The 19,102-nt window shown below is 38.6% G+C and overlaps 1 non-coding gene across 1 annotated transcript; it reads left to right on the top strand.

Moving 5' to 3' along the window:
- Positions 1 to 1,993: 1,993 nt before the first annotated feature.
- Positions 1,994 to 2,101, top strand: LOC112499401 (small nucleolar RNA R71). The gene has a single exon (XR_008055570.1). It is a non-coding gene; the product is annotated as a small nucleolar RNA R71 (small nucleolar RNA).
- The last annotated feature ends 17,001 nt before the right edge of the window (positions 2,102 to 19,102 follow it).

Genomic DNA, 19,102 nt, shown 5'->3' with positions numbered 1-19,102 from the left:
TTATGACCAAGATAAGCATATTTCAAATGTAAGGGTAATAGTTTTAATTCAAGAGTATGAGATGATTCAATAGATAGTAAAGTTGTCTTTACTTCCTTGTCTGAAAGATTTAGATGTTCAACAAATCTGCTATGTCTGCTAGATTGCTTTTCTCCCATCCACTCTATTTGGTTTTGCTGCAACATCTTTTTCTTCAAGGCTCTTAAAGGTGGCAACTTTGATGACCTCATTACCGCAGTATCTGTCGACTCTGTCTGCTACAATAAAATCCACAACACTCAGGAAATTGCAATCTTCTGCCTCATCAGGGTTCTTCATAACCTCTAATACATTGAATGTGACTTGTTGGTCATTCACCCTCATTGTTAGCTCTCCTTTTTGCACATATATCAGAGTCTTCCCGATTACTAGGAAAGGTCTTCCAAGTATAATGGGTACCTCTTTATCAGCCTCAAAGTCTAATATAATGAAGTCCACTGGAAAGATGAATTTGTCAACCTTCACAAGTACATCCTCAATTTTTCCTTCAAGATATGCATGAGATTTGTCAGCTAATTGCAGAGTGACTGTTGTTAGCATGCATTCTCCTACTCCCAACTGCTTAAATACAGATAATAGCATCATACTAATACTGGCTCCTAAATCACAGAGTGCTCTGCCATTGTACCTAGTTCTAATGGAACATGGTATTGTGAAGCTTCCTGGATTCTTCAATTTTTTAGGAATCTTACTTTGGAGCATGTGACTGCTTTCCTATGTTAAAGCAACAGTTTCAAATTCTCCAAACCTTCTCTTTCTTACCAAGATGTCTTTTAGAAAGTTCACATAATTAGGCATTTGCTCCAATGCTTCCACAAAAGGTATGTTAATGTATAATTGCTTCAGCACTTCCAAGAATTTACTAAACTGCTTGTCTTGTTTTTGTTTCTCGAATCTCTGTGGAAAAGGAGGTGAATGCCCAAATTGCTGGGTAGCCTCAAGAGATACCAATCTCTGCTCATTTGGTTTATTATAAATTGTTACCACAGGTGTTGCAACTTCTTCTTTAGCATTTATTGGTTGATTCCCTTCCATGGTTGCTATAGGTTGACCACTAACACCACTATCTTGATGGCTGGGTTGTTGTAACATGCTCTCATCTTGAGCTGGTTCTTGTGAGGGGTTAAGTTCCAACATTTTTTTAGTCACATCAATAGGGATATCAACATTCTTTTTAGATCTTAAGTTAATTACTTTGCAATGTTCATTTCCCCCTCTTCTTGGATCTTCTATATTGCTAGGTAAGCTTCCCTGAGATATGCTACTCATTGTTGTAGCAAGCTGTCCAATTTGGTTTTTCAGGTTTCTTAGAGATACAGCTTGACTTTGCACGATTGCTTCATTCTTCACAATGTATTCCTTAATCAGTGTTTCCAATGAAGTTAGTGGATTATGGCTATTATGTTTTTGCCCTTAATTTTGCTGATGAAAACTAGGTGGTTGAGTATTTCTGTTCTGTCCACTCAGTGTTGGAGCATTTTGATTCTGATTACTCCATGAGAAATTTGGGTGTTGCTTCCATCCAAGGTTGTAAGTATTTAAGTACGAGTTGTTTTGAGGCTGTCGGTTGAAATTACCCATATAATTTACTCATGCTGGATTTCCAGGAAAATTGTCAAATACATGTTCTTTACCACAATACATGCAAGACAATTCAGCAACTTGCTTTATTACTGCTGAAGTAGAAGTCATGACTTTCACCATGTTAGTCAATGAGGTTACTTGTGCTGATAATACCATAATTGCATCTATATTATGTATCCCCATTGTTCCTCTTGCTGCCGTCTGTCTAGTTGATGGCCACTGATAATTATTGTTGGCAATTCTTTCTAAAATTTCATAAGCTTTAGTGTAAGATTTAGATAACAAAACTCCATTTGCTGAAACATCAACCATCAATCTCGTACTTGGATTCAATCTATTGTAGAAGGTTTCTAATTGTATGCAACAAGGAATGCCATGATTAGGACACCTTCTGAGCAGCTCTTAAAATCTCTCCCAAACCTCATACAAATTTTCATCTTCAAGTTGATGAAAAGAAGTGATCTCATTCCGTAATTTTTCATTATTGGTTGGTGGAAAATACTTCATTAAAAATTTGTCAGCCAACTCATTCCATGTAGTGATGGAATCAGATAGTAATGAGTTCAACCATGCTCTTACTCGATCTTTTAAGAAATAAGGAAAAAGTCTTAGTCTTAAAGCATCTTGTGTTGCTCCAACAATTTTAAGAGCATCACTTACTTTAAAAAAACAACTTAAGATGGAGGTGAGGATCTTCAGTTGATAGTCCATTGAATTGACCTATTGTTTGCAATATTTGAAACATTACTGGCTTAAGTTCAAAGTTTGCGGCTTCCACTTTCGGTCTAACTATTCCAGGATATACAACTTGAGGCGTTAACACAACATAATCTTTGATAGCCCTATCTCTGTCATCTGCCATGTAAATAATATTGTTGTTGCCTGGCTGTCTCTTATTAACATGCTCATTCTGCTCCTCTTGAATGTTGACAAGTTCTTGTGGCCCGTGAGGGTCCAAGTTTCCCACATCCTGCAAATTATCAATTTCTGAAATAGTTTTTGAATTTCTTTGTTCTCTTCGCAGTTTCCTTACGATCTTTTCAATCTCAGAATCAAATTGGAATACAATAGATTTGTCTTTGCGCATGCAAGTGTTGATCTATCAATAAAGAGAACAAATTAGATCAAGTTGGCACTATCAAGATTTACTTCACACTTCGAAAATAAACAATCAATCCCCGACAATAGCGCCAAAACTTGTTGGTTAATTTTTACTCAATTGTTATTGATGCCAATGTGCAAGTGTACACAACAAGTAATAAAGTGATGAATATTCTAGATCGTCTCCACAAGGACTGATGTTACTAGAAATGCTACAACAATCGTAATAGTGCAGTCTACCTTTATTTCAAGATGAACCTAGTTAAAGTTGATTATTACCGAAATTAACAATTGTAAGAAAATAAAACAAATAATCGCAGTAATGAAATAGATTAGATAAATTGCATAAAAGAATCAACTGAGAATGAAGTAGTTGAATGATCAAACTCTCTTAACGGGTTGACTGCTTTTCATCAAATTAAGACTAGTTGCTACAGCAATTCCTACAGCACTGGACAGAATCATTTTGCATCCTCAGCTATCGCGTGTTAGACTTCTCATACCCTTAAGTATCCTAACAATGACCAATTGTTATTCCACCTAAGGTATGGCATTATGAACATCTACTCTCTCTACCCTACAAGGTGAATGCCTATGTCTAAGTCTTCACAAATTTTAACTTCAAGTATAGCCTTTATAGGATTCAAGAAAAACTTAATCCAAGAAACTTAATTTAAGATCAAGTATTACTCTAATAATATTCACTAAGACAAGCCCTTTTGCGGCTCTATCTTAATTTGAACCATTAAATGGATGGTCAACTGAAATAACGATTTTAATAATAGCTACTAGAGTAAAATTCCACAACAATCGTATAGCAACTCATAAGAACAATCAAAAACCCATTTTGATTATTTGTCACTCAACTGCAATCAAATTTAGTTCATACTTTGAAAGAGACAAACAAACAACAAAATATTGGTCATGAAATACATCGATTTAATCAAAGAGTAAAGAAAAAAACAAGTAGAGAATGATGAAAATTGAATCCAAATAACTCTACTGGATTCTTTACTAATGCATACTTGGTTCCCTTGAATTCTGATTATTTTCTTCTTTTCCTCTCGATTTTTTCCAATGTTATTTCTTGCCGCCGTTTTATGTGATGTGCGCACCTTTTTATAACTGAAAATTAGGGTAAACCAAATCCAAGAGCGCGCATGAGTCAGATTAAGAAACTGCAGATCGTAATTCTGCAGATATCTCGCACTAGGTTTTCTCTATCGTTGTTCCAGGATTGCTACAACAATGGTTGCTCCAGCAACAACTACAACACCACTACTCTAGATTTTGTTTCAATTCTTTTGTGGCCATATTCTTCCTCCTTTTTGCCAGCCTATTGCATTAGCATTTCTTTCATGAATTACAAGCTTTTAGAAACCTACAATTACGCATACTATTTGAGCACGAATTACTTTAAATCAAGCAAAACTTATTAAGACTAAACTGAAATAAATGTTCATGCAAAATGTAACAAAAATGCAATGAAACACATCATTTGCTCTATAAGTATTATTGATTTAAGTATAACATTCAATGAGTTAGAGTTTCCATATTCAGAATTATTTTCTTCATAATCATCTTTTGTTCTACTTGTGTCTGATTCATCATTTGCTTAAATCTCTTTCTTCCATAAGTTTGGACTTCCTGACAGTAACAATGAAGGGTCATCATTAGTTGTCTCAACTCTAGTATTGTCCCCTGCATCAAATTCACCTATTCCCTTCAGTTCAGTCTAATTTTTTTCTTCAGATCCTTTGTCCAGTCAGTCCTCTCATTCTTCCGCCTTCTTAGAACTTGCTCAAACCACACAACCCATATGTCCTTCACAATCCACCCATCCAATGATAACCAGAGCAAAAGTTGGTATTTTTAAGCTTAAAACCTATCTTGCAGTCATTCAAGATCTTGAACCAACTAGTGTTAAGGCAACCTTATAAGACTCTAAATGGCACTGAAGGAAGAATTTAATGCATTACAAAAAAATCACACTTGGACTTTGGTACCTCCTTATGCAGCCACTAAAAATGTTGGAAATAAGTTGGTTTATAGAGTCAAATATAATACGGATGGAAGTATATCTAAGTACAAAGCTTGTTTGGTAGTTAAAGGCTATCATCAGACTCATGGAATTGATTTCTTTGAAACCTACCGTCCAGTAGTTAAACCATGCACAGTCAAGGTAGTTCTAAGCTTAACTGTTATGCAATCCTGGTCTATCCGGCAATTAAATGTCAATAATGCCTTTCTGAATGGTGAGCTTACAGAGGATGTTTTTATGCATCAACCAGCAGGTTTTATAAATTCTCAGTATCCTTCTTATGTCTGCAAATTAAGTAAGGCCTTATATGGACTGAAGCAGGCTCCAAGAGCCTGGTATGACAAGTTGAAGTGCTCCCTGGTTAATTGGGGTTTTAAAGCCTTCATCCTTATTCATTTAGCAAACTAATAAAAATGTCTCTCTCATTCTTGTCTATGTTGATGATATACTAGTCACTGGTTCAAATCCTAAGCACATTGAATTTGTTATTCATCATTTGAATTTAGACTTTGCTCTCAAAGACCTTGGTGAGTTTAATTACTTTCTTGGCATTGAAGTAACACCATCAATGGAAGGCCTACATCTCTTTCAGACCAAATATATTGGTGATATTCTTAAAAAGGCTAACATGTTGGATTACAAAGGATACTCGACTTCTATGAGTACCAGTGATAAACTTTATAAAGATAAAGGTGCTGCATTTGACAATGCTTCCTTATACAGAAGTATTGTTGGTTCCCTCCAATATGTTCTCTTAACAAGACCTGATATAGCTTATACTGTTAATAAGCTTAGTCAGTTTTTACAAGCTCCTACAATTCTTCATTTGCAAGCCTGCAAAAGAGTGCTACGGTATTTACAAAGCACAACACATTTTGGGATTCAATTTTTCCATTCAGGCTTAACTGCATATTCTGATGCTGACTGGAGGTTTGATCCTGATGATAAAAGGTCTGTTGGTGGCTATTGTGTGTTCTTGGGTCCTAATCTCATTTCTTGGTGTTCCAAAAAGCAACATATTATATCTAGGTCTTCAGCAGAATCTGAATACCGTGCCTTAGCCTTAACAACATCAGAGGTTTTGTGGCTTACTTATTTGCTGCAAGAACTTCAGATTTCTCTTACTAATACATCAGTTCTGCTATGTGATAATCAAAGTGCAGAGGCTTTAGCTAATAATCCAAAGTTTCATTCACGTACAAAGCATATTGAATTGGATCTTCATTTAGTTTTTGAACGTGTTGCATAGAAACAACTTTTTATTAATCATGTTTCCAATTTTGCTCAGCTCGCAGGCATTCTCACCAAACCTCTTTCATTTGATCATTTTACCTCTCTTCGTAGTAAGCTTAATGTCCTTCCCAGACCTTAAGGTTGAGGGGGGATGTTAAGGATAAATTAGAAATCAGCTCAATATCAGCTCAAGTCAGCAATAGCTCAGCATTAACATCAGCTCTATGTTAGTTCAGAATAACAAACTTTGATGATGTGGCTGCTGAGTCAGCAAGTTAGTTAGAATTAAGCAGAGCTGTATTTTCATTATGTTAGTTAGTTTGTTTACTTGAGCTTGATTAAAGCACATGCTATGTGCTTGAGTAGAAAGTTCCAGATATATGTATAAATAGGCTTGTAAATCAATTTTCATCCGAATGAATATACATTAAGCTTAGTAAAATTTTCTTTTTCAAGTCAACAATTTCTTTCAACTTTCTCAGTAGCCAAATAGCTTTGTTCTACAAATTAAACTTTGATTCTAACGACATTGATTAATATTAATAGATTTGGTTTTTTTTAAAAAAAACTCATACTCAATAGATTGTCTTTCAACATCTACAAATACTGAATGTGAAATGCCAAATAGAGCAGGTACTTGGTAATCCCAAAGCAACATTGTGTAGAGCACTTTTATGAGAAGCAATTTATCCACTTTAGTTTCTGCTTCTCTTGCCCAACATGGAGCTGTACAAAATTAATGTTGAAAATTTGGGATAATCAACTTCCAGATATGTTTTCTCGTTTTCAAAGTCTAACACAATTGATTCAGAAATTGAAATACATATTTTCAGCTTCTGCTCTCAGCAGCTCCAGCACCTAGAGATATGCAGTTATAGCAAAACACATCAAAAAATAAAATGGGCCACTTTCAACTTTCGTTCCTTTCTTGACTCGTTGAATTTGTGGAATGTCATTCTTAAAACTTTTGATAAAACCACCATCGTTTAGTATCATTCATTCATTGCAATCCACAAGGTCCTTCTCTTGTTTGCATCCTTTCATCTCAATTACAATTCGCCCCTGTTTATTGTGCACACTATTGCGCTGTTTGTTTCTCAGTTTTTGCCATAAACTCTTTTGAACTTTCAATCTTGTAATCTCAACAGCACTTGGCATCATTTGATCTCCAGTCTTGTTATTTAGAATTGCTCTGCTCCCTATCTAATTGTCTTGTTGTCTTCTCTGTTTTGTTATGTTCTGTACCCACTCTTGTAAATTTTTTTTTTACTTTTTTCTACCCTAGATTGTTGTAGTCACTTCACTTGTGTTTAATCTCTTAATGTCAGTTTGCTCCCTAACTAGTCAATTGTTCAATGCTCCACTTCTTGTATCTGAGGTTCTGTTTCTATGTTATTAGTTGTTTTGTTTCTGTGCTTTTAGCTTTTAGACTTATAACTCCTATTTCAATCTGAATGTACTTGTGTTTTAGACTTAAAAAGTCTGACAAGCTTCTGTTGTAGCAATTATGCCTTTAAGTTTCCATCTTGGGAAAGATTATTGATGAATGGTTGCCCCAATGTGAAGATTTTATGTGGAAGATAATTGAGCACAATCAAATTACACAAAGTAACATTGAACTGAGTTGATCGAGGACACTGGACTTGGCAGTGTGACCTCAATAAAACCACGCAACAGCAGTCTTAAAATAATGGCACATATTCATTAATTTACTAATTAATCAAGAGATATTCATTGAAATGTATTTTCAGTTTTTTACAATTTTTTTATTTTGTCAAATTGTAACAATTTCATTGTTTTGGTGTTATGCATATATTGGCTTATATTTGTTGTTGATGAATCAATATTCAAAACCAGAACGAAAACGCTGCGTTTGGGAGTGTCCAACTTTTGGAATTCCTCATTTGGGTCCTCACGTGCTTGCATTGCGTGCATAACGTATTCTAACCAAGTCAAAGGTCAGTTAAGGGTACGTTAGGGATTGAGGTTGAACAAATATAGCTTTTAAGCTATAGTAGTAAAGTGTTTGGTAAACATTAGCTGCTGTAGCTTAAGAGCTCTATTAATATGATTTTTTACTTATATAATGGAGAATCTATAATATCTTTAATAATTTTGTTAAAATTATTATTTAGAATTTATATTTACTCATATTATTAACTTTTATTATATTTACTCATTAATTTTGTTAAGCTAGGAGGCCATGACTCTGTCCCCTCGATCAATAATCATACTCTAAAATTGTTCTAAAATTTTCATTTCAATTGGTTGTAGGGTACGTATAACAAATACATTAATCTACGAGGTTACCAAAGTTCCTTAAGTTACAATCTCTTAAGATAGAAGATCTTGAAAAGATCACTAGTTTTTAGAATATTTGCACATTGAATTTCCATCCTTCAATTGCATCAGATTCTTCAGCTCAGGTTGAATAAGAAAAATGATATTTAGCCATAAAAAACATCGTCGTCATGACAGAAACAACAACGCTGTAACATGAATAATGTTATCATTTTGTTGTAACATGAATAATGTTATCATTTTGTATACTACAGTGGCATAAATAGTACTTTTTTTGTTTGTTTTGAAAGTACGTTGATGAGTGTTCAAATACAAGTACTTTTTAAATAATAAAGGCAATACTCATGACTTCATAATAGAAAATAATATAAAACAAAAAATAACTGTCCTCCTTCCATCACCTTCCCTACATTTAAAATGAATTTGGAAGAAAAATATCAACTTCACATTCACAATATTAATAAGGTGAAGAACTTGACCCACAAGAGTCGTAACACCCAGGTTTTACGCCAATGAACTTTCTTTGACTGTGACACAAACCAATATTCAGCATAATTAACCAATTGTTCAGTCGTAGTCTCTGTTCTGTTTCTATTTGCTTCCCTTCACATTTTCGAAAATTCATTAAAAAAAAAAATAAAGGAAAAGTTTGAAGATGGCGGATATCATTCTTTCTGTTATTGTAGAAGCTGCAAAGTGCTTGGCACCTCCTATATATCGCCAAATTAGCTATTTGCGTGAGAGCAAGTACACTAGGAATTTGCAGAATCTCAAGACTGAAGTTGGGAATCTGGAGGCTCAGACGTGAGTAAAGAGAGTGAGGTTGATGAGCCTAAAAGAAGAGAGGAAGAGATTGAAGAGTACGTTGAGAAGTGCCGTGCGAGCGTGAATGATGTCATTGATGAGGCAGAGAAATTTATAGGTGTTGATGCCAGAGCAAACAAGCACTGCTTCAAGGGGTTGTGTCCTAATTTGAAGACCCACCGTCGACTGAGTAAGGAAGCAGAGAGGCAGAAGGAGGCTGTTGTCAATGTTCAGGAGGCTGGAAGGTTTGATAGAATTTCCTATAACATCATTCCGGATGATTCATTGCTTCTGTCCAACAAAGACTATGAGGCCTTTGAATCAAGAATGTCCACTTTCAATGATATACTTAATGCATTAAAAAGCCCTGACGTCAACATGCTCGGAATTTATGGAATGGGCGGCATCAGAAAGACAACGCCAGCGAAGGAAGTTGCTATTAAAGCCGAGAATGAGAAGCTCTTCGATCGGGTGATTTTTGTCGAGGTGTCCCAAATTCAAGACATAAGAAAGATTTAAGGAGAAATTGCAGATAAATTAGGCCTAACACTTCATGAGGAGAGCGAATCGGGAAGAGCAAGAAGTCTGTGTAACCGACTGAAGAAAGAGAAGATGATCCTTGTAATCTTAGATAATATTTGGGAAAATCTTGATTTCCACGCTGTAGGAATTCCTCACGGAGATGATCACAAGGGATGTAAAGTACTGTTGACGGCCAGAAGTCTGGATGTATTGTCAAGGAAAATGGATTCCCAACAAGATTTCTGGGTTGGCGTTTTAAAAGAAGATGAAGCTTGGAGTCTATTCAAGAAGATGGCAGGTGATTATATTGAAGGTAGTGAATTCAAATGGGTAGCAAAAGACGTGGCAAAGAAATGTGCGGGTCTGCCAGTTTCCATTGTGACGGTTGCAAGGGCCTTAAGGAACAAGAGATTATTTGATTGGAAGGACGCATTGGAACAGTTGAGGTGGCCTTCTTCAACTAACTTTAAAGATATACAACCAACTGCATATAAAGCTATAGAGTTGAGTTACGTTAAATTGGATGGGGATGAGCTCAAGAACATCTTTTTGCTAATAGGATATACAGCCATAGCATCTATTGATGACTTGTTAATGTATGGTATGGGATTGGGTTTATTTCAAGGCATCAAAAGGATGGAAGTAGCACGAGCTCGAGTGTAGACATTGGTGCACAAACTCAAGGCTTCTTGTATGTTGCTTGATGATATAACAAGGAGCAACGAAGACTACTTTTCCATGCATGATGTTGTTCGCGATGTTGCCATATCAATTGCATCTAGAGGCATCTAGAGACCTAAATGAGTTTACGGCAATAGATGAGGTGGTTGATAGGGAATGGTCAGAAGTAAGTGCAATAAAACTTTACACTTCAGTCGTCTTACCTGATGTCAAATCTAATGTGCTTCCTGAAGTACTGGAATGTCCTCAATTGAAATTTTTTCATCTACTTGTTGATAGGGAATCTTCAACGTTAGCAATTTCAGACAATGTAAGTCAGAGTTATAGACTTGACTTACATGAATCTATTGTCACTGCCTTCATCACTTGGTCTCCTAACAAACCTTCAAACGTTGTGTTTGTATTACTGCAAATTGCAAGATACAAGTGTCTTAGGAGAATTGAAGATTCTAGAAATCCTTCGCTTAAGAGGTTGTGATATTACGCAGTTGGCTGTATAAGTAGTTAATGAATTAACCAGAGCGGGTTCTTCACAACTAAAGCATCTCTCTGTCCGGGGGCTTCGCGCCTCTGCCCCCAATCCGACAGAGTCCGAGGTACGGATCTTCCCAAATTTTTTGTATACCAAAATTTTGTCAAATAATAGAACAATTCTACCACAGTATAGGTCCTTAGCCTTAGGCTTAAACTAGAATTTTCTAGTGCATCAACGTTAACTTTGAAAGGCCATAAAAAATTGTTTTTATACTCATTCTCGAAAGTAATAAATTTTGAAAGATGTCCTGGCCTACCGTTTTTCAAACAGCTTAATTTTACTGGTCACCAGAGTTTGGAACCTGGGAATAAGATGGTGAATCAAGTGTTAACATCCATTGAAATGATGAAAGGGTGGAGAAAGTTGAGGTTTCTGATAAACAAGGGGGTTCACAAAGTTTTGCAGCTTCTGAATCAATGAGTATTGAAGGCGATGACTTTAGTTCTAAAGAGTCAGATGGAGCGAATGAAGTTCCTTGTTTAATAACTTGGAGAGATTTCCGGTTGATTTGAATATGGAAAATTTGACGATTCAGGTGCTAACTCAGAAGTTCTTGTGTGATCAAAGCTCAAAAGAGAAGGAATGAGAATCTTGATAATAAGGGTGAGGCAAAAAAAGAAAAAAAAAGGGTGCAAGGGCAGCTCCAACTCCAGTCTTTTCTAGAGGACGTAGTAAATCTATCATTATTTATCTACTCTAAACCGGTTACTCATTTTTTTTTAAAGTAATAAAGCTTCCCTTATTCTGCTGAGGTTAATTAAAGAAAATTAAGAGAATATTTATTTTTATCTAATTTAAATCAGTTACTAAGTTTAATTTTTCATATTTTCATATTTAAGTTAATTATTAATTTTTTAAATATCTTAATTAAGGAATATAAAATAATAAATTTAGATCTAGTATTGATTTGAGTTGTATTAATCATTTATTGATCTTGTGCCACTATGCATCCAAGCTTATATTCACAATTAGCTCATGCTCTAAACTCCAAAATGCTTTCAATGTCCAACAGGGACATAAGGAGTCGACAAATAATATGCGGTTAAACGGAATCATTGTGGAGGACAATATCAATATTTCTAAGGCACTTTTTCTTGAGAAGATTAGTTATTAATAAGTCTCAATAATTTTATTAATTCTTGAGAATATTAGTTATTAATAAGTCTCAATAGTTTTATTAATTCTTTACTTATTTTATTTTTTTGGTTCTATAGTATTCTAGTTTGTTAGCAGTAAATATGGACAAGAGTAGTAAATAATCATATTCCGTTTTCCAAAATTGTTCTAAATTTTTCATCCGAGTGTTGTGAGGTGCAGCAAAAACTTATTACTCTTATTATTATTAATTGTTAGTAAATACTAATAGTATGGCGTTATATAAAACAAATATTAACAGGGAGTTAACTTTGTGATGGCGCAGGTTGCATTACCGAAGTTGGAGACCGTCTGCTTGTCTTCAATAAATATTGAAAGGATTTGGCAAAACCAAGTTGCAGCCATGTCCTGTGGTATTCAGAATTTAAAGCGCCTGATTCTATTCAACTGTTGGAATTTAACCTGTCTATTTACATCTTCTATAATTAGCAGCTTTGTTGGACTCCAATGCCTTGAGATATGTGAGTGCCCTGTCTTGAAAGAGATAATAGTCATCGACCAATAAGAAAGCAAGAATAATATTGTAATGTTCCCTAAGTTACAATATCTAAAGATAAGAGATCTTAGAAAGCTCACAAGCTTCTGCACAGGAGATCTGCATATTGAATTTCCATTCTTGAAAGAAGTACAAATACTACGATGCCCTGAATTCTTGTTTAAAAATAAAAGAGCTGCTCATGAATTGACAAAAAAGGTACGTACAAGATTTTTATAATTAATTGTTCAATTTTTATTACATATTTGAACATATTTCTCTAGTTTTACAGGGTTTAGAGTTTTAATAGAAGCCATCAAAAACTTTGTTTTTGTTTTCATTTTCTTCACGTTGGTTCCTTAATTACTAGCAAAATTAAGCTGTCCACAACTCTGTTTTTCTTTTTGTTTTTGTTTTTGTTTGTTTTTCAAAGGTATGAGCGTGTGGGAAAAATTGGACATAATTTTTTACCCTGTTATCTTTTCTAAGATTTAAATTCGGGTGACCTGTAAGTGAAAACATATTAAAAATTACTTAGCCGGGCCCTTAGGGGCAATCAACAATTTTATTGTATACCTAACAATTGTTGATAGTTAAATGCCTCACTAGCATGGATGTACTGTTTGGGGGATATACTTCGACAAGACCAGCCATGATGATCAGATATCTGGTAGCAGAATTTCACAAACAGGAATATTCTGCTCGTTCACAAACGCACCCTTCACGGGGCCACAACGGGAGCCGACCTCCTACAAGGAGCATAAGGCCATTCCTGCTAGAAGTTGAGGTGAGGAGACCCGATCAATGACGGTTGGCAAGACGTGCACTCCTGCCCGAGAATCAAGGCACGAAGTTCATTCAGCCACAACTACGATAATGGAGCATCCACTTCTGAGAGTGGGGGAGGTGATGGACGTGGATTGTGGAATGCCTGGATTCAGAGGAAGCCTATAAAAAGGTAACCAACGAAGGTAAAACTGTTAGACTTTTTCAGATTAAAACTAAGATAAAAAAAGAGCTTTCGATTGAGAGATTAAAAACGAGCCATAAGATTAGTGGCCGTATTCCTAGGAAAACGAAACCTACGTTTCTGACTTGAGAGTCGGAGGGTTTATGCCGAGAAAACACCTGGCGTGCTCTGACTTGTTTCTGTGTACGTAGGAGTCTGTGGAGAAGAGGTCTTACGAGGAGAGATCCTGGTCGTGGTCGAGTTAGTTGAGGAGAGATCCTGGTCGTGGACGAGCTGAAAACCAGAATCTCGCATCAATATTTTGGCGCCGTCTGTGGGGAGCTGATCAAAAAGCTTTTGTTGATAAAGAGAAGAAGAGGAAAGGAAGTGAGGAAACAATGGATGTAGGAGGGAGTAGTGCACAATGAGGTGACTTGAGGCTTAATGAGTCCGTGACGTTGAGAGAGATAGCCAATAAAGCATGGGAAAAAGCCATGTATGAGCGGATATAACGATTGGAGAAACAGATGGAGACCCTAACAACCATCCTACACGAGCTGAGGAATAAACGAAGGGGAATTCATGAGGAAGGGGTGAGAAGTGGCAGAATGACAACAGGGCATGATAATATGATGAGAGGTCGGTCCACCAGAAGATTTGGTGGTGAGGGGGGTAACTCATCTCTACGGGGGGAAAGCCATAGAAGAGAAGATCAATCCCCAGGGAGACAGACCTTTAACAATGATGACGGAGTGGCGAATGCAGAGGAAAGAGAACTCCGGAAACACCTGCATGATGTTGAGCAAGAGCGAAATCAGGTTACAGCATGTGACCCTGGTCGTGCTGTACAGTTGGAAAAAGAAGTGCGCAAATTAGCGCAAATAATAAATGACATGCAAGGACGAAGTAGAGCACCAGGTTGGAGGATAATGTTGGACAGATAATCCTCGCTCTCAGCAGAAATCATGAGGGCGGTCATTCCAAGGGATTTTCACCTCCCAAACCTCATATATTCTGGGCGAACCGATCCGTTGGTGCACATAGAGCGCTTTAACGACATGACTGAGGTGCAAGGATTATCCCAAGCTCAAAGATGCAGGGTGTTCCCACTATCTCTAGAGGGACGAGCATGCGAGTGGTACAGGAAACTTCCTCGGGGGAGCGTTAAATCCTTCGAGCAAATGTGCCAGAAATTTACGAGCAGTTTCGTGGGGCAATGGCACCGGAAGATGATATGATGGAGCTGACGAGCATGAAACAGGGAGAGGAGGAAACCCTTCAGGAATTCATCAAAAGGTTCCATCGCACTGTCCTTGACTTGGGAGCCTTCAACCATCCTCATGCATTAAGGGGATTGAAAGAAGGGGTGAAGATAGGACGATTGTGGTACAATTTGAGAAGCTTAGCTATTCAAACATATTCAGTCGCTTAGGAACAGGCTAAGAGGGACACAGAGATTGAAGATGAAAATGCAGCACATATTAAGATAGACCAGCTAGAAGGGTTGAGGAGGAAAGAGAATAGAGCTCTACTAGGAAGTGGGCTGATTAAGAGGAAGGACCACCATGCCTCAGGCAGTGGTGCAGAAAGTCGGGTCACCTCTTACCAACCTCATCAGAGGCCACTCTAATATCAGCGCAGCAGGGCACAACCTCCTCGTTCACTAGCCAGAGATTCATAGAGAAGACATGACCCGACATATAGTCATCCTCATCCACACCCACACGGTGGTAGGGGAAGCAGACTAGAAGCACTGCTACCCCTTCCAGTTTAAAACGGCACAAACAGGGAAAGGGCGGTACACATGATCGGCCAGAGCCAAGACTATGGGAGATATACTTCCATGGCACCCACGGTCATACTACAACTGAATGTAGAGATCTCAAGACTCACGTTGAAGATTTGGTGAGAAATCGATACCTGGACGAGTTCGTAGATGGGACTTTCCCGATGATGACCTCGTCAGGTGAAGGGGAGCAGAGTGACAGGAACATGAGCCACGAGCACCCTATGGTAAGAGTAATTGTTGAGGGCCCAACATTGGCGGGAGATTCCAACAGATCAAGGAAAAACTACGCTAAATATGTCATGACTAATAAAGAAGTGTTCTTCAACACCCCAGCAGCCAAGCGAGCAAGAATCAGGCAAGTTCTGATCATGTGGGCAGATGAGGATGAAGAAGGGATTCTATATCCACATGAGGATGCCTTAGTTATTAAAGTCACCACTGCTAGCAAGAAGTTTGATTGAGTTCTGGTAGACACGGGAAGCTCGGTCGATGTTTTGTTCAAGTCAACTCTAGAGGAGATGGGAATAGCACACCTGAGGTTAAAGCATACCAATACCTCTTTGAAGGCATTTTGAGGAGGAAAGCTGGTTCCTCTAGGCGTGGTATAACTGCCCATCACAATTAGCAGCTCCTAGATAGAAAAGATTATAATACTGGATTTTGTGGTGGTCGATAAAGAAGGTCTTTACCAGATGATTCTAGGCCGCCCCTTTCTGAGAATGAGCAAAGCAGTACTTTCCAACCATTACTTAGCTCTCAAATATCGGGTAAATAGGGTGGTTGGAGTGGTACAAGGAGACCAGAGAATTGCCCGAAGCTATTACTCCACAGCAGCAAGGGAAGCAATGCAGATTACATCCCTTGATACTCGGGTGGGAGCTAAGAATGGCAAACAAGAACCCGTAGAGGAGCTGGAGATAATAAGCTTGGAACAAGATGATCTAGGAAAAACAGTCTGAATCGGGTCGAGGCTTAAAAAAGAGCAGAAGCGCGAGCTGGTGGATTGCTTACGAGTTTATACAGATGTATTTGCTTGGACACATGAAGACATGTCGGAAATCGACCCTGAGGTCGCATGCCATAAGTTGGCCATAAAGAAAGGTGTTCGGACAGTAAGGCAGAAAATGAGGTGCTTCAACTAGGAGAGGTATGAGGTTATAAATGGCGAGGTGGAGAAGCTCTTGAAGGCAGGGTTCATTGGGGAAGTTAATTATCCTGAGCGGATATCGAATGTGGTGTTAGTGAAAAAGGCTAATGGCAAATGGAGGATGTGTGTAGATTTCACGAACCTCAATAAGACGTGCCTGAAAGACAGCTTTCCCTTACCCAAGATCGACCAGTTGGTTGACTCAACAGCTGGACATGGCTTGCTTAACTTCATGGATGCATTTTCGGGATACAACCAAATCCCAATGTTTGAGCAGGATGGGGAGAGCATGGCATTTATCACTAACCTGGGTTTGTTCTGTACAGGGTAATGTCGTTCGGTCTTAAAAATACGGGGGCCACGTACCAGAGGTTGGTGAAAAAAATCTTTAAGCCGCTGATTGAGAGAACAATGGAGGTGCATGTAGACGACATGATAAGTAAATAAAAAATTTCGAAGGAACATGTTGAGCACCTCGAGGAGACATTTGGACTTTTGAGGAAGTACAAGATGAAGCTCAACCCGGAGAAGTGTGCCTTTGGGGTCGAGTCAGGTAAATTCCTTGGGTTCATGGTGAGTCATCAGGGGATCGAGGCGAATCCCGAGAAGATCCAGGCAATCGTGTAGATGAGATCTCCTCGTAACCTGAAGGAGTTACAGAGCTTTACGGGGAGGTTGGCGGCCTTGAGTCGGTTTATATCCAAGGCGACAGATAAGTGCCAGGCATTTTTTCAAGTGATAAGGAGAGGAAAGAAAACAACATGGACCCCTGAATGCAAAGAAGTCTTCTAGAATTTGAAATAATATTTGCAGCAAGCACCTCTGTTATCCACGCCGCGGGATGGGGACGTACTGTTCCTATATATGGTGGTATCAGATCATGCCACGAGTTCTGTTCTAATGAGAGATGAAGAAGGGCTCAATATCCAATATATTACACGAGTAAGGCCCTGCTAGATGCCGAGATCAGATACCCACCATTAGAAAATGGGCACTTGCTCTTGTGGTTGCTGCTCGGAAGTTGAGGCCATACTTTTAAGCATTCCCGGGCTCGGTAATAACAAACCAACCGTTATGGCAGACTCTACCCAAGCCAGATGCTTCTGGTCGGCTAGTGAAATGGGCCATAGAGTTGAGTGAGTTCGATATAAGTTATAAACCCCGAGCAGCAATAAAGGCCCAGGCAATGGCCGATTTCGTGGCAGAATTCGCAGAGCCGGAAGTAGGTTTCGACCAGCTAGATGCTACTACAATCAACAACGAAGATCGAGTATGGCAGGTGTCGGTGGATGGATCCTCAAGGGAGCAGAGGTCTGGAGTAGGAATTGTCTTGGAAGGCTCAGAAGGGGAGGAAATCTTAGATGCTGTAAAGTTGGAGTTCACAGCCACAAATAACCAGGCAAAATATGAAGCTTTAATAGCGGGCTTGGAATTGGCCAATGCAGTGAAAGCGGATAGGTGAAAATCCGAACTGATTCCTAACTGGTTGCAAATCATGTCAGTGAAAGATTTCAATCAAGAGATGGAAAGATGGAACAGTACTTGAAGAAAGTCAAGCAGATGATTGGGAAGTTTGAGGCGGTTGAGGTGATATAAATCCCGAGGGAGGAGAATAGTCGAGCAGATATTTTGGCCAAGATTGCAGTTGTAGCAGATACAAAAATGCCTAAGTCAGTCCCTTTAGAGGTGAAGTCTAGCCCTACTATCGAGCAGAATTTGGAGGTGATGCAGATAGAACATAAATGCTCGTGGATGGACCTGATAATCTCGTACATTAGAGATGGGGTATTACTACCAGGTAAGCTACGAGCTCAGAAGAACATAGCTCAGTCGTCGAGGTACACGATGATTGATGGGGTGCTATATCGGCGGGGATATACTCTACCATTCTTTCTGTGTCTGGATGAGGACGACGCGGATTACGTACTGAGAGAGGTACATGAAGGAGTTTGCAGAAACCATTCTGGCGCAAGGTCCCTTGCCCACAAGGCTCTAAGGCAAGGATATTTCTGGTCGACGATGCACTAGGATGCGCAGGAGAAAACCAGGAGTTGCGCGAGCTACCAGAGTTTTGTAAATTTCTCTACCCAACCACCAGAGAAGCTCACTTCTATGGCCTCGCCATGGCCATTTTCCTAATGGGGAATTTATTTGATTGGGCCGTTGCCAAATGGACGAGGAGCAGCAACACATGCAATATTAGCGATAGACTACTTCACGGAATGGATAGAGGTAGAAGCACTCAGCAGGATCACCGAGAAAAAGACGACTGACTTCGTATGGAGAAACCTAGTCTGTCGGTACGGGATCTCTTATGCCCTGATAACAGACAATGGCAGGTAGTTTGATAACCATAACTTCAGAGATTTCTACCAAAACCTCAGGATAGAGCTGAAGTATTGCTCACCTGCTCACCCTCAGTCTAATGGACAAGTGGAAGCGACCAACAAGATAATAAAGAGGCTTCTGAAAACCAGGCTTGGAGCAAAATATGATGCATGTGTTAATGAGCTACCAGGTGTATTATGGACATACAGGACAACCCACAAAACAACAACCGGCGAAACACCATTCTCTTTGGCCTTCAGACATGAAGATGTTATACCGGTCGAGATAGGGGTGACCATGCATCGGACAGACAACTTCAATGAGTAGGAAAATAACAACCAGATGTGCTTAAATCTGGATTTGCTGACAGAGAAGAGAGAGCTAGCATCGAAGCGATCAGCCGTTTACTAGCAGACGG

This window comes from Citrus sinensis, chromosome 5 (genome assembly GCF_022201045.2).
Source record: "Citrus sinensis cultivar Valencia sweet orange chromosome 5, DVS_A1.0, whole genome shotgun sequence".
Taxonomy (NCBI): Eukaryota; Viridiplantae; Streptophyta; class Magnoliopsida; order Sapindales; family Rutaceae; genus Citrus; species Citrus sinensis.
Note: the sequence above shows the minus strand (reverse complement) of the source record. Positions and strands in the feature narration are given on the sequence as shown.